A 14,422-nucleotide genomic window follows, 5' to 3' on the forward strand; every position below is an offset into this window, starting at 1 on the left:
GTTTTTTTTTCCCGTTTTTTTTTTTTTCCTCGTTTTTTTTTTTTCCTCGTTCTTTCCAGGTCATAAGCCTCCATAACCTTTATCCACACTGATAAAGATCTCCAAGTCTGAAATCTGGGCTCGATTGCAACACGCAGAGCAACTGGAAACAAAACATTCGTTTAGCAAGTGTGTTTTCCATGCCCTACACACACACACACCGTGCTCTTATGTGCTGCTCCAACACAACTGTAAAGCCGTGGTGCTGGCAGGCTGCGGTCGAATTAGATAATGCACCACGAAGACTTGGCAGAAGAGAAATTTGAAATAAATACACGCTTGTCGAACAGAGAGGCGGGGCACGTGGCATTGTGGGTATTCGGGACAGAGGGATGTGGTGTCTAGGCTTGGTTTCAAGCTTGTGGGATGGATCTTCTGGGACTTCATGCTCTTTTAACGCCAAACGCAAGCAACCCGCGGCTCGCTGTGGCTCTCGAGACCCTTTCTAGAGCTTTTCTAGGTCAGTCATGTCACACTGCTTCACTTCCGTTATTAAAAAAAAAACAAAAACCCACATTGTTGATGAAAACGGAGCCATAAAAACCTTTTCCCAAGCTCACGGATCCTCTTCATAACACGTGAGGTAAGGATTGAGCTATTTGTACGTCCCCAAAGTTGAGTATTTTTCCCATAACACCACATACCCGTGGGTTTTTTAAAATTTATTAATTTTTTTATTTACAGAGCACTGACACTGGAGACTCCTTCCATAAATTTTAAATAAACGTCATTAGACGTAAATTTTAAATGGTCAGTGAAGGAGGACGGCATGCAGACAGCATGCACTTGCAACTCTGATCCTTTATTTGTCCACTCAGCACCGGCGTGTTAGCAAAGATACCCAAAATATTTGTGTTGGGTGGGTCATTGCTCCGCAGGGCTCTGTGCGCTCGTGTGTGTGTGTGTGTGTGTGTGTGTGTGCGTGTGCATGTGTGTGTGTGTGTTTACTAACCTCCATCTCTGGTGGTGATATATGGGGTGGTATAGCAATAGGAGAAGCTTGTGAGTGTCAGCATGATCACGCCGTGTAAAGTTACTCCTGAAATAGGCCGAGGTGCGAGGCAGTAACGAGTAAAACATGAGCTCAGCCAAAAACCCACTGAAACCCAGTGTAGCCTGCTGAAAGACCCCGTAACTGACAGAAACGCGGTGTGACATGCTGAAACGCTTAAACGCACTTTAATACACTGAAACACACTGTAACACACTGAAACACACTGAAACACACTGTAACACACTGTAACACACTGAAACACACTATAACCCACTGAAACACACTGAAACACACTGTAACACTGTAACACACTGTAACACACTGAAACACACTGTAACACACTGAAACACACTGAAACACACTGTAACACACTGAAACACACTGAAACACACTGTAACACACTGAAACACACTGTAACACTGTAACACACTGTAACACACTGTAACACACTGAAACACACTGAAACACACTGTAACACACTGAAACACACTGAAACACACTGTAACACACTGAAACACACTGAAACACACTGTAACACACTGAAACACACTGTAACACACTGAAACACACTGAAACACACTGAAACACACTGTAACACACGGTAACACACTGTAACACACTGTAACACACTGAAACACACTGAAACACACTGTAACACACTGAAACACACTGAAACACACTGAAACACACTGAAACACACTGTAACACACTGTAACACACTGAAACACACTGTAACACACTGAAACACACTGAAACACACTGTAACACACTGAAACACACTGAAACACACTGTAACACACTGAAACACACTGTAACACACTGAAACACACTGTAACACTGTAACACACTGTAACACACTGAAACACACTGTAACACACTGAAACACACTGAAACACACTGTAACACACTGAAACACACTGAAACACACTGTAACTCACTGAAACACACTGTAACACACTGTAACACACTGTAACACACTGAAACACACTGAAACACACTGTAACACACTGAAACACACTGTAACACACTGTAACACACTGAAACACACTGTAACACACTGAAACACACTGAAACACACTGTAACTCACTGAAACACACTGTAACACACTGTAACACACTGAAACACACTGTAACACACTGAAACACACTGAAACACACTGTAACACACTGTAACACACTGAAACACACTGAAACACACTATAACCCACTGAAACACACTGTAACACACTGAAACACACTGTAACACACTGAAACACACTGAAACACACTATAACCCACTGAAACACACTGAAACACACTGAAACACACTGTAACACACTGAAACACACTGAAACACACTGAAACACACTATAACCCACTGAAACACACTGTAACACACTGAAACACACTGAAACACACTGTAACACACTGTAACACACTGAAACACACTGAAACACACTGTAACACACTGTAACACACTGAAACACACTGAAACACACTATAACCCACTGAAACACACTGAAACACACTGTAACACACTGAAACACACTGAAACACACTGTAACACACTGTAACACACTGAAACACACTGAAACACACTATAACCCACTGAAACACACTGTAACACACTATAACCCACTGAAACACACTGTAACACACTGAAACACACTGAAACACACTATAACCCACTGAAACACACTGTAACACACTGAAACACACTGTAACACACTGTAACACACTGTAACACACTGAAACACACTGTACTGCATTGCAACCCACTGAAACACACTGTACCACATTGTAACACACTGAAACACACTGTACCGCATTGTAACACACTGAAACCCACTGAAACACACTGAAACACACTATAACACACTGTATCACACTAACACACTATAACCCACTGTAACCCACTATAACCCACTGAAACACACTGAAACACACTGAAACACACTAACACACTATAACCCACTGTAACCCACTGTACCGCATTGAAACACACTGAAACACACTGCAACACACTGTACCGCATTGTAACCCACTGTACTGCATTGTAACACACTGAAACCCACTGAAACACACTGTACCGCATTGTAACCCACTGTACTGCATTGTAACACACTGAAACACACTGCAACACACTGTACCGCATTGTAACCCACTGTACTGCATTGTAACACACTGAAACACACTGTACCACATTGTAACACACTGAAACACACTGTACCGCATTGTAACACACTGAAACACACTGCAACACACTGTACCGCATTGTAACCCACTGAAACACACTGCAACACACTGTACCGCATTGTAACCCACTGTACTGCATTGTAACACACTGAAACACACTGCAACACACTGTACCGCATTGTAACCCACTGTACTGCATTGTAACACACTGAAACACACTGCAACACACTGTACCGCATTGTAACCCACTGTACTGCATTGTAACACACTGAAACACACTGCAACACACTGTACCGCATTGTAACCCACTGTACTGCATTGTAACACACTGAAACACACTGTACCACATTGTAACACACTGAAACACACTGTACCGCATTGTAACACACTGAAACACACTGAAACACACTGAAACACACTATAACACACTGTATCACACTAACACACTATAACCCACTGTAACCCACTATAACCCACTGAAACACACTATAACACACTGTATCACACTAACACACTATAACCCACTGTAACCCACTATAACCCACTGAAACACACTGAAACACACTGAAACACACTAACACACTATAACCCACTGTAACCCACTATAACCCACTGAAACACACTGAAACACACTGAAACACTATAACCCACTGAAACACACTGTAACCCACTGTACCGCATTGAAACACACTGAAACACACTGCAACACACTGTACCGCATTGTAACCCACTGTACTGCATTGTAACACACTGAAACACACTGCAACACACTGTACCGCATTGTAACCCACTGTACTGCATTGTAACACACTGAAACACACTGTACCACATTGTAACACACTGTACCGCATTGTAACACACTGAAACACACTGCAACACACTAAAACACACTGAAACAGATTGTAACACACTGTAACCCACTGTACTGCATTGAAATACACTGAAACATACTGAAACACACTGAAACACACTAAAACACACTGAAACACACTGAAACACACTGTACCGCATTGAAATACACTGAAACACACTGAAACACACTAAAACACACTGAAACACACTGAAACACACTGTACCGCATTGAAATACACTGAAACATACTGAAACATATTAAAACATATATTAAAACACACTGAAACACACTGAAACACACTGTACATATGTAAAAAAAATAAATAAATGAATCCTTAAAAATAAATCACGTGAAAATAAATGTGGAGAAAAAAAAGCCTAAATACTGTTTATACAGTGACTTCCTGTTTCCTTGCTGCATAAGAAACACCATCAAAGGGCCATGGAATCAGTTACAGGTCACCTTTTTAACCCATTAGCACAATTTACAATTTAATTATGAGATGGAGCCATTAGGGAAAAGCCCAAACTGCACCAAATCCCTGACCATAAAAACAACATGATCCAACTGGAAGCAGTAATGGCTTTGGTAATTCTTCTCAACGGGGGGTTAGTGCTAATGTTAATGCTAATGCTAAATCGGCTCTCTGCAGTTCCTAAAAGCCTCCGTGACCTCGGTGGGGCATCTCGTAATGAACTGCCAACGTATATAGCTGCCTCGTTTAGGATTTAAAATAACTCCTGAAGGTTTAGGAGGATTATATGATCACATGGTAGCAGAGTCTATCTTAGCGACGTCATGTATAGTGAAGGAACGTTTTTTCAACCGATAAATCCTCCGCTGCCGGTCTTTCCTGTTGGCTCGCTACGACAGACGAGTGCGATTGCGTCTGACCGATCCCTTACAGAAAATGTAACCCACATGATTCATTTCTATTCGAGTGATTAACACGTAATTCATGTGCTTTATAAAAAAAACAAACTTTTTTTTACACGTGATGACGTGATTAATTTCACGTGTTTTTAAAACACATCATACTCCCAATCCCCCAAATAATTGATTATTTTTTCCCAAATGCGAACTTTTCATATGGTGTTAGTTATCACATTGCTCACGACACCCACGTGTTTCACGTGCTAAACCTGTTATTTAACACATTCACGTGATGCCACGTGTTAAATTTCAGGGCAAGATTAAAAAATCACATGTAATCACGTATGTCATTTTTCTGGAAGGGTTTTTTTCTGGAAGGAGGATTCATTAGAAGAGCTTGTCAATCAAAGACGCCACGCCCCTTGTTCATGGTGCCATGACCTACATCTGTCATCTTTTTGGGGACCAGAATAAGAGTTTCAGATCATATGTTGATGACATGTTAGTGGTGGTGGTGGTGGTGGTGGTGCTCTTGTGTAACTTCATGCATGTTCCAAAAACCCCCGCAGTACAGTGGAACACCGCTGGATTTGAGGACATTATGTAACCTCAGAAATTGAGACAAGGGGTTAACGGGGACACTCCCCCGCCAGACGGACCGGCGCTGCGCGCGAGAGGAAACGGAGAGGGGAGGGAGGCGGGGTCATTCGCGCGCGTCGGGTTTCACAAAACACATACATACACACAGTTGCACACGCAGGCACGTGACTCCGAATGGCCGCTGTGGCTTCCTCTGCCTCGCGCGGATCTCCGTTCCCACTTCCCGTCTCCACGTCCGAGTCGGTCCGGCGCGCGCGCCGTTTCTGATCCCGCATTCCGGTTTAACATTTGGAGGTCACTTGTGCACGGGGAGGGTCACACACACACACACACACACACACACACACACAGCACGAGAAAACGGCGGCACGACTCACTGGAGTAACATCATCACATCACATCACATCACAGCGCATCGCGTCAGACCCGAAGAGAAACTTCCATCGGTCGCGAGACGCCGGTGGGCGGAGCCAACAGGTTACAGCTCACAGGTATTCATGAGTTGTTGTTGTTTTTTCCTTGTTCTCGAAACTTAACATTTCTCATTCTGACATGTTGTTATTTAAAGTTGAACTCTACCCTCGAGCACATTAAATCTGTTTGGATAGGAATATTCCTCCTGTGTTTAAAGAGTGAGTGCTGGTTGATGTTGATGTCGATGTCGATGCGTGTGGCGTTATTCCGGTGAGAAGTCCGGGGTTGTGCGGCGGCTCTGACGTCACACGGGGACATCAGGGGTTATATATCGTTTCATCATCACCGATATCGAACGTAAAGCGATGACGGCCAGGCTCGAGACGGTATTGATGAGAAATCCAGCGTAGACGTCGAAGCGGCTCGGCACGACGAGCCGGACAGACCGAAAGACCAAAGCGCCGCCGCATCGCTCAGTTTTCCTATAGAGGACGCACGGGCTAATATTCCGGGTAAACCGAGGAAAATGATCTAGTGTTACACATCTGTGAGAGGCGAAAGTACGTGAACGTCTAGGATCGGACTCGGGTGTTTTCAGTCAGTGGGACGACGATGAGGTATGAGTGAGTGAGCGGTCTGTTTTATTTATTTATTTATTTTTATAACAGGAATCTATCAGAGTTTGGTCTTCACAAGACACGTTCGTGGAAGTGTATCACGGCACAGACGAAGGAGATTTCTGAGGACCTCCGAAATCTCTAAAGAGTCTGGACTCCACCAATCTACAAGTCAGACAGATTGTATACAAATGGAGGAAGTTCAAGACCGTCGTTATCCTCCTCATATAGTCATTATATTAACGGGATACTTGGTTACCAATTATCCCATTAAGCAATGAATCAAATACTCAATGTTGGTGCAACTCGGTCCTGACGATGTACGAAAAGTTACAGCTTTACCTGCGACAAAGCATTAACACCGGAGACTCCTTCCATACATTTTTAAATGGACATCTTCACCGTAACGACGATTACACACGTTTAAAAAACATTTATTTAAAAAAAAAAAAATCCGTTTACGTTAGGCGTCCGCCGTATGAGTCGAGTCCCGAGCTGTTACTATAGAAACGGTGACGAATTAGACAGCGCACGTTAATATAATAAACCTGCGCTACTGTCGCTACTTCTGACCAATCAGAATCCATGATGTTCTAAGCAGTAATTTATGCAAATTCAGCACGCTTAGTCACTGTTTACTCAGTGACAAGTGTGTTCATGTTGTTCTGTTCTACCTCAATCAGTTCCACCAGATCCAGCAGAAAGAAAAAAAAAAAGAGAACACTTTTCTCCCTCTACACTTCCTTATAAGATGAATGCCAGAACACAGAATGGAAAAACCAAGAGGGGGAAAAAAAAAACGTGATAGTGACTCAACATCTCCTGGCAAAAATTGTTTTTCTTTTTCAGCCGCTGAGTTTATTTAACTTATTTTTTTTCCTCACATGGTCCTTGGAACAGATTGTTTTCTGGAAGAGGACGGCAGAAGGACTGGACGTTTTGTAGAGGACCGGAGTGTGTCAATGTGGAGTGTACCAAAAAAAAAAAAAAACTAACGCGCGCACACACAATGCAGTGGATTGTGATTGTGACAATGGTGCTATTGTTGCGGGGCTTAGCATAGCGCTGTGTCACTGTACCGGGTCCTGATGGTGTCAAACTGTCAGATCTACATTTAAAGCACAAGTTAAACCAGTTAGGGATTGTTGTGGGTTTGTTGTGCACCAAAGTTCCTCGTCTTATTCTTTTGCAGCAAAACTTACTGGTGTTTTTCCTGAAAAACCCCCAACACACCGGGTCTCAAAGCATCACGCTCGAGTTCTATCCTCGGCCGAGTTCGAGTTTCAGTCTAGGTTACAGCTCAGCGTGGTGGTCGTGTGGGGTGTGAAGCACTCTTCAGCTGGACTGGGTGTCATAAATCCTGATTAGTCTCTTGACTTCCTACACATTTTATACTTCAAGGGCTGTTATCTCTGGAAGCCGTTCTCAGAAGTTGTTTAGGCTCTGAAGGAAGCAGACATAGATTTTTTTTTTTGGTCTTTGTTTCTGAAGGACATATAACTGAAGAGAGCCGGCCCTGGTTCTGGACTATGGCAGCTCTGGCAGTGGGGTCTGTTTCGGTTTCTGTTCTGCAGGTTGTTTGCGTCTGAGACAGGTGCTGTTTCTTTTGGCACTGCGAGCAAGCTTGAAGACAAATATTTCTGACGAATGCAGGTTCTGTTTTTGGAGAGTTGTTAACTCTGGAGTTAGGTGGCGTTACTTGAACCGGTTTTACTCTGGAAGTAGGTTTCAGGAAGACTCACTTCTGAGGAAAGCAGGCTCTGGATTCTGGAATTAACTTTGGGAACAGGTTTGTTTCTCAAGATAATTAATTCTGAGAGCAGGCTTTGAACATAGAGACCGTTAGCCCTTTATCTGGAGGTTGTTCATCTCTAAAGGAAGTGGGTTCTGTTATTTCTGGAAGCCTGCTCTAAAGATAGCTGGCTCGGATTCTGGAGAAGCAGGCTTTGGCATTGAAGGAAACAGACTTTGTTTCTGGAAGACATTATTTATGGAAACAGGCTCTGTTTGTGGGGTCTTGGCTTTTATTTCTAGAAGCTGTTAAGCTATGAGCTGTTAAACATGCTCTGTTTATTTATATAAGTTGTTCATTTTAAGCATTATCTGGATATTCACCACCTTGGATATTTTTGGAATCTGCTTGGCTCCAATTAAAGCAGGCTCTGTTCCTGGAAAGTGTTTTGTCTGGAGACAGGTTCTGTTTCTTAAAAACATTAGCTCTATAGCTGGGTTCTGTATCTGTAGAACTCTGAAGGCAGGTTGTGTTTTCGGAGATCATTACCTCTAGAGACAGGTTCTGCTTCTGGAGAACATACATTTTGGAGACAGGATCAGTTTCTGGAGAACCTTAGCTCTGGAGACAGGTTCTGTTTCCGGAGAACGTTAGCTCTGGAGACAGGTTCTGTTTCCGGAGAACGTTAGCTCTGGAGACAGGTTCTGTTTCTGGACAACGTTAGCTCTGGAGACAGGTTCTGTTTCTGGAGAACGTTAGCTCTGGGGACAGGTTCTGTTTCCGGAGAACGTTAGCTCTGGAGACAGGTTCTGTTTCTGGACAACGTTAGCTCTGGAGACAGGTTCTGTTTCTGGAGAACGTTAGCTCTGGGGACAGGTTCTGTTTCTGGAGAACGTTAGCTCTGGAGACAGGTTCTGTTTCTGGAGAATGTTAGCTGTGGAAACAGGTTCTGTTTCTGGAGAATGTTAGCTCTGGAGACAGGTTCTGTTTCTGGAGAACGTTAGTTGTGGAGACAGGTTCTGTTTTTGAAGACAAGTTCTGTTTCTGGAGAATGTTATCTCTGGAGACAGGTTCTATTTCTAGAGAATGTTATCTCTGGAAGGCTGTGACGTTGGCATTGAAGAAATAAGGCATTGTTTTAGCTCCAGGAGCAGATTCTGGAAGTACACACTGTTTACAGATTGCATTAGATCTGGGATCAGAATGTGGAATCTGTTTCTGGAGGCTGTCTGGCTCTGAAGCAAGCTGGCTCTGTTTGTGGAGAACACTCAGCCGTGTGCCATGCTGTCGGACTGGTACACGGCTGCCAGGAGCCTCCCACTTGTTCATGTTGATGTGGTCAGACCAAGTGAGGCGAACAGATCAGCCCAAACCACACGGGCAAATTAGGGCCGAGGCATCGAGCCGTGGCATGCAGAGGCGTAAAACCTCATTTGCCAAGAAGAGCTTCCGTCGTCCTGCTTGGAGAAGCGATCATAATGTTTTGTCCTTTTTTTTTTTTTATAACGGGCTGTCGTTATCCCCAGCAATCTGTGTGGTTGTAAATAGTAGAGAATGTCTTTCGAGACATTCATGAGCGTTTCATCCAATAATCCCAGATGGTTGTGTCTGGCTATCAAAGTTGGCACTATAAACCATATAATCACGAGCACGATCCGAAACTTCAAGAACCCCCAACCAGGGGCGCTTTTTAATACCTAGCAGAGTTACAGCTGCAATGCTAATTCTCTCATAGAGGAGGTTGAAGTAGATTCTGGAAACGCACCAGACATTATTCTGCATAATTCGCACAGCGTAATTTGTTTTCCGAGATGGTTATCACAGACGCTACGAGCCATTAGTAGATGTTTGATAAGAGGTTTGCACGTTCGAGCAGTGCTTATTATAATCGCTGTAATCCAAGTGATGTAGCTGAGGATGTTTCTCCGAGTGAACATTGTGGCTAACGCTGCGGTCACCTGACAGCGAGGTTGCGGCGGTTTGGATTAGCCGCAGTAACATGTGATTCACCCTGAAGCGTCTCGGGGGGAGCAGGGGGAGTGTGGGAAAGGCCTGAGAAGTGCAGAGAGATTGTGAATGAAAGGCAGGATTGGGAAGTTAAAACCCCTATGATGTGCTGAGACGAGTGCGGAAGCTCCGTGAATGCTGATGCTCTTCCGCCATTAGCGAGTCCACACCAGGACTCGAATCTATCGCAAGGCTTATGAAGGCTTTTCTTTTTATATCCCACCCCCCCCTCTCAAACCACCCCGTCTTTTCGGCTATTTCTCCTGCGTCTTTGATGGTATTAAAGTTTTCACGTGTCAGACAGCACGGATCCAAGCGAGATGAAGAATGGAGAGATGAGAGGGAGAGGGAGCAACTAGGTCAGAGAGATAGGATAACTCCGCCGCCTTGTTTCAGCCTCTTAAAGGGGGCACGCCGTGTTCTGCAACACATTTGGCCAAGTACTCTCACATGCGCTTACAGTAAAAGAGGTCCCTGCTGCCAAGTGGTCTCTCGTCAGGTGCTTCCCGGTCCAACGCCGTGATACTCGGCTTTATCTGTGGGAAAGAAGCGGCCCCAGCTTCGACGACGAACCGAACGGAGACGAGGCGGGATGGTGGGAATTCTCCCAGTGCTGTGGAGAGAAAGTCTGCGGAAAACAGACGCCACTAATTTGGGCTTCTTTTTGGTAACAGGAGTTCATGAAAGGCCCTTAAACAACTCGTAAAGCTTCTACATTCCTGGTCAAATTGAAAAAGAAAAGCCCATATGTGTAGTTGGGAAGAAATAGGCCATAATCATAATAATAATAATAATAATCATGGAGCATTGCAGCTCTTGGCTTCATGTCCTTTGCCCGCTATCAGCATCCCAACTGGAACAAGCTGTTCGGCCTTCTATTTGTTGTGAAAGTGCTGACGTGGTTTTGTAATTCGCCCCCGTTACACTACAGTATCATTACACATATCAAGCGCCTGGAGTTAATCATACCGGACTGTAACTGAACCTGGTGACCTTTTGTAGTGAAAGAGGCTTTTATATTTTATTGTGTATCAGTGTAGTGGCGTTTCTTCCTCTCTCTCTCTCTCTCGGTCTTGCTCGTGGGTTTGAGACGTGCTCGGCCACCTGTAAAATCTGCACTATGTTTATATTCTCCAGTAACGACCAGAGGTAAATGTATTTATCCACCGCAGTGCTGGTGTGATCTGGGACTGGGATTGGAGTTTGTGTGTGTGTGTGTGTGTGTGTGTGTGTGTGTGTAGAAAGATTAGAAGGGTTAGTGTCTTGGGTAGAGGTTTGGAGATGTAAGTACAGTACCTATCTCTTCCAAACCCCCCTCCTCTTTAATAAATGCCCTCCATTGGGCTGTGGCTTTCCTCGGCAGGACAGCACAATTAGTTTTGACGGATGGTTTGTTCTTCCTTTGAAACGGCAAACTTAAGCACATTGTCATAGAAAATCTGATTCACAACACCCCCCCCACACACACACACTCCTTCCCGCTACCATTCTCTATCTTGTTACTCCCTCCTGTCCCTCCACTTCAGCCAGGATTCTCATTCTCCTCCTTTTCTCCCTCTCAATTTGTCGCTAATTTGCTGGAAGTGCTCCTCGCCTCGAGGGCCGCTCGAGATCCATTGTGTTTCATCTTCATTTTTGTCTTTGCGTGTGTGTGTGTGTGTGTGTGTGTGTGTGTGAGAGAGAGAGTGTGTGGAGTCGGAAAGTCAGATGGGTTTGCTCTTACAGTGAGTGTGTGAGGATGTTTTAAACGGAGGGTGGGAATGGTGAGAGGTAAGAAGAACGCTAAGGGTAACGCTATCGTATGTTCCGTATTCCTATAGACATCTATAGACTGTTAGAAAGTACAGAGTTCCCGATAAAACGCTTCTTGAGATCAAGTCATTGAAAAGGCACAGCTCACGCCACATCACCCCATCCAAGATAAAAGTATTGGCACCCTTGGCTTCATTCAGAACAATTGCCTACGGAGAATCTCCTCTCTACTTGTGATGGGAAACAGACACAGGGACTAGATTAGGATACAGATAGTTCTGGATTTGGATTATTAGCCGTACAGTATCGTACAAAAAAGGCTGCATTGTTGCACAGTGCAGTTCTTTGGCTTGATGTCCTCACTAAACTGGCGTAACTCCAAAACCGCACACGTTACACAACTTTGTCGTAACCTTCTGCCTGGTTGACGTTCTGTAGTAGTGCACAGAGACGCAGATGAGATCTTTTTACACAGACGCACTTGAGATAAACGAGTGTCTGAACCTGAAACCGCTGCCTCATGAGATTACAGGAAGGGTTGCCAGATCTGGCCAACACTCCATACACCGCCTTTTTTTATAGTAAAATCATACAGCGTATTGCGGATAGTTGAGACGGTGTTTTCTGTAAGGAGATGCTTATTTAACATAACGGAAGGAGTGTCCAGTGTCGAGCGCTTTGTAACAGCCAGAGGCAAAGCTGCCGCACCGTTTAACATAACTATAAACGTATATGAAGGATGACATGACGACTTCTTATACCATGTTGTTATAAGAAAAACAATCAGCTTCAGGGTGGTAAAAGTAGCTCCGCATCAGCACAACACCCCAAAACGCCTTGGCCAAAATGTCAAACATGGTCAAATGCATCAACATATATTTAATACTGAGAGATTTCCCAAAATGTTCTCAAAGAGCCAGTCAAGCTGTTTGGCTATGGACCAACTGGTCTGGAGATTCTATCCTTGGCAGTAACTGCCCACATAGTTTAACTGCTTTCGCATATTGCTAGTTCGTCCCACAATCTCGAAACACTCTTTGTATCCTGCAGCAGCCGTTTCGTACATTCCCCTCTGACTCTCTGTAGGAGGTACCAAAGAGGCCATTTATGAGATACATCAGCCCTTAGGCTTGGGGGAAAAAAAACCCCCCAAAGTCTCAATAGCGGTGAACCACAGAAACGTAGCAATGAAGCTCTCCCACAGTCTGAGGGCTGGTGTGAATGAAATTAGCCTGAGCAGTGATGGATGTGCCGGCGTAAATTAAACCAGCTTCCCCTTCTGCTAGGTGACAGCACAGAGGTGATTAGGCCTCGTCCCCGCAATGTTTTGTAATTTATGAACCCGCGCTTCCGTATCGCCTGCGCTCGAACAGCGTCCCCACACACTCCATTGACCACGGCCATTATAGCCGAGAGCTGGGGAGTTAAAAATGACCTCATTTTCCTCTCGAGGAGCCACATTTTCCTCGGGTCCGAGCACCGTGAATGTCCCCAGCGTGTTGTTTGGGCCGTCGTGCGCATTAAACGTGCTGACTCTGGCCCAGACGTAACGCTTTTGTGGGTTTGTGTTTGCTGCGTATGATCCGACGCTCATGCTTTATTTTTAACCTTACGTGACGTGTATTTCACTCCATACAGTGGTAGTGTATATTAAGGGAAATATTTTCTTTGGTTAAAGTGAATAAGGTCAATAACTTGTCTGAGCTTTAAAGCAAAATTCTTTTAGTCAGTGGCAGGATAAGTTAAAAAAAAAATATATAAAAGCAATATTCATAAAAAGATGGAAACTTGTGAAAGGTTGACGCCTAAGCATTGGAAACTTGGGTGTGATTCATAAATGTTTTAAAAGTCAACGTTTCCATTCAAGTATCAGAGAACATTGTGTCTTCTTGCCATAGGTGGCCTAACACACTGCTGATCAATTCGCCCATCGAAAAAAAAAAAAAACGTTGTAGAAACATTTACATTTGCGACAGAGAGATGTATTCCCAGGAGTCGAGCTCTCCTTGGTGTAAATGAATCCCCGAGGCAGGCCTCCCGCCATCACACGTTCATTTATTTTATCTTGCTATCTCTCTGTTGCATTCCTCGCGCAGACCCGCTTCAAAAAGGCATTCGTCAAAAACCACCAACGTATTTCCTTTTTTAAATTCCCATTAACTTCACGACCCAATGGAAGGAGCTGCACGTCCAAATGGGAAACCTATGGCAACTAGTGCAAGGACTCTGAGATCAGCGTTAACAAATCACCCCTTAACGAGTCTTTCACAATGCTTCAATCCATCAAGTGGAAGAATCCACTGGGGGAAAACACTGGAACTTTTTCACGTGTTGTCAGAGCAGCGACGTTTTTGGTTTATGGCTTC

General features: G+C 44.2%; 1 long non-coding RNA gene across 1 annotated transcript in view; it reads left to right on the forward strand.

Annotated features, from left to right (window-relative positions):
• The first annotated feature begins 5,571 nt into the window (after window positions 1-5,571).
• The window catches only part of LOC128617486 (uncharacterized), a 40,509-nt gene continuing 31,658 nt past the window's right edge, over window positions 5,572-14,422 (forward strand). The window contains exon 1 of the long non-coding RNA XR_008387573.1: window positions 5,572-6,025. This is a non-coding gene — a long non-coding RNA (uncharacterized LOC128617486). The remainder of the gene's footprint in view (window positions 6,026-14,422) is intronic.

This window comes from Ictalurus furcatus, chromosome 13 (assembly GCF_023375685.1).
Source record: "Ictalurus furcatus strain D&B chromosome 13, Billie_1.0, whole genome shotgun sequence".
Taxonomy (NCBI): Eukaryota; Metazoa; Chordata; class Actinopteri; order Siluriformes; family Ictaluridae; genus Ictalurus; species Ictalurus furcatus.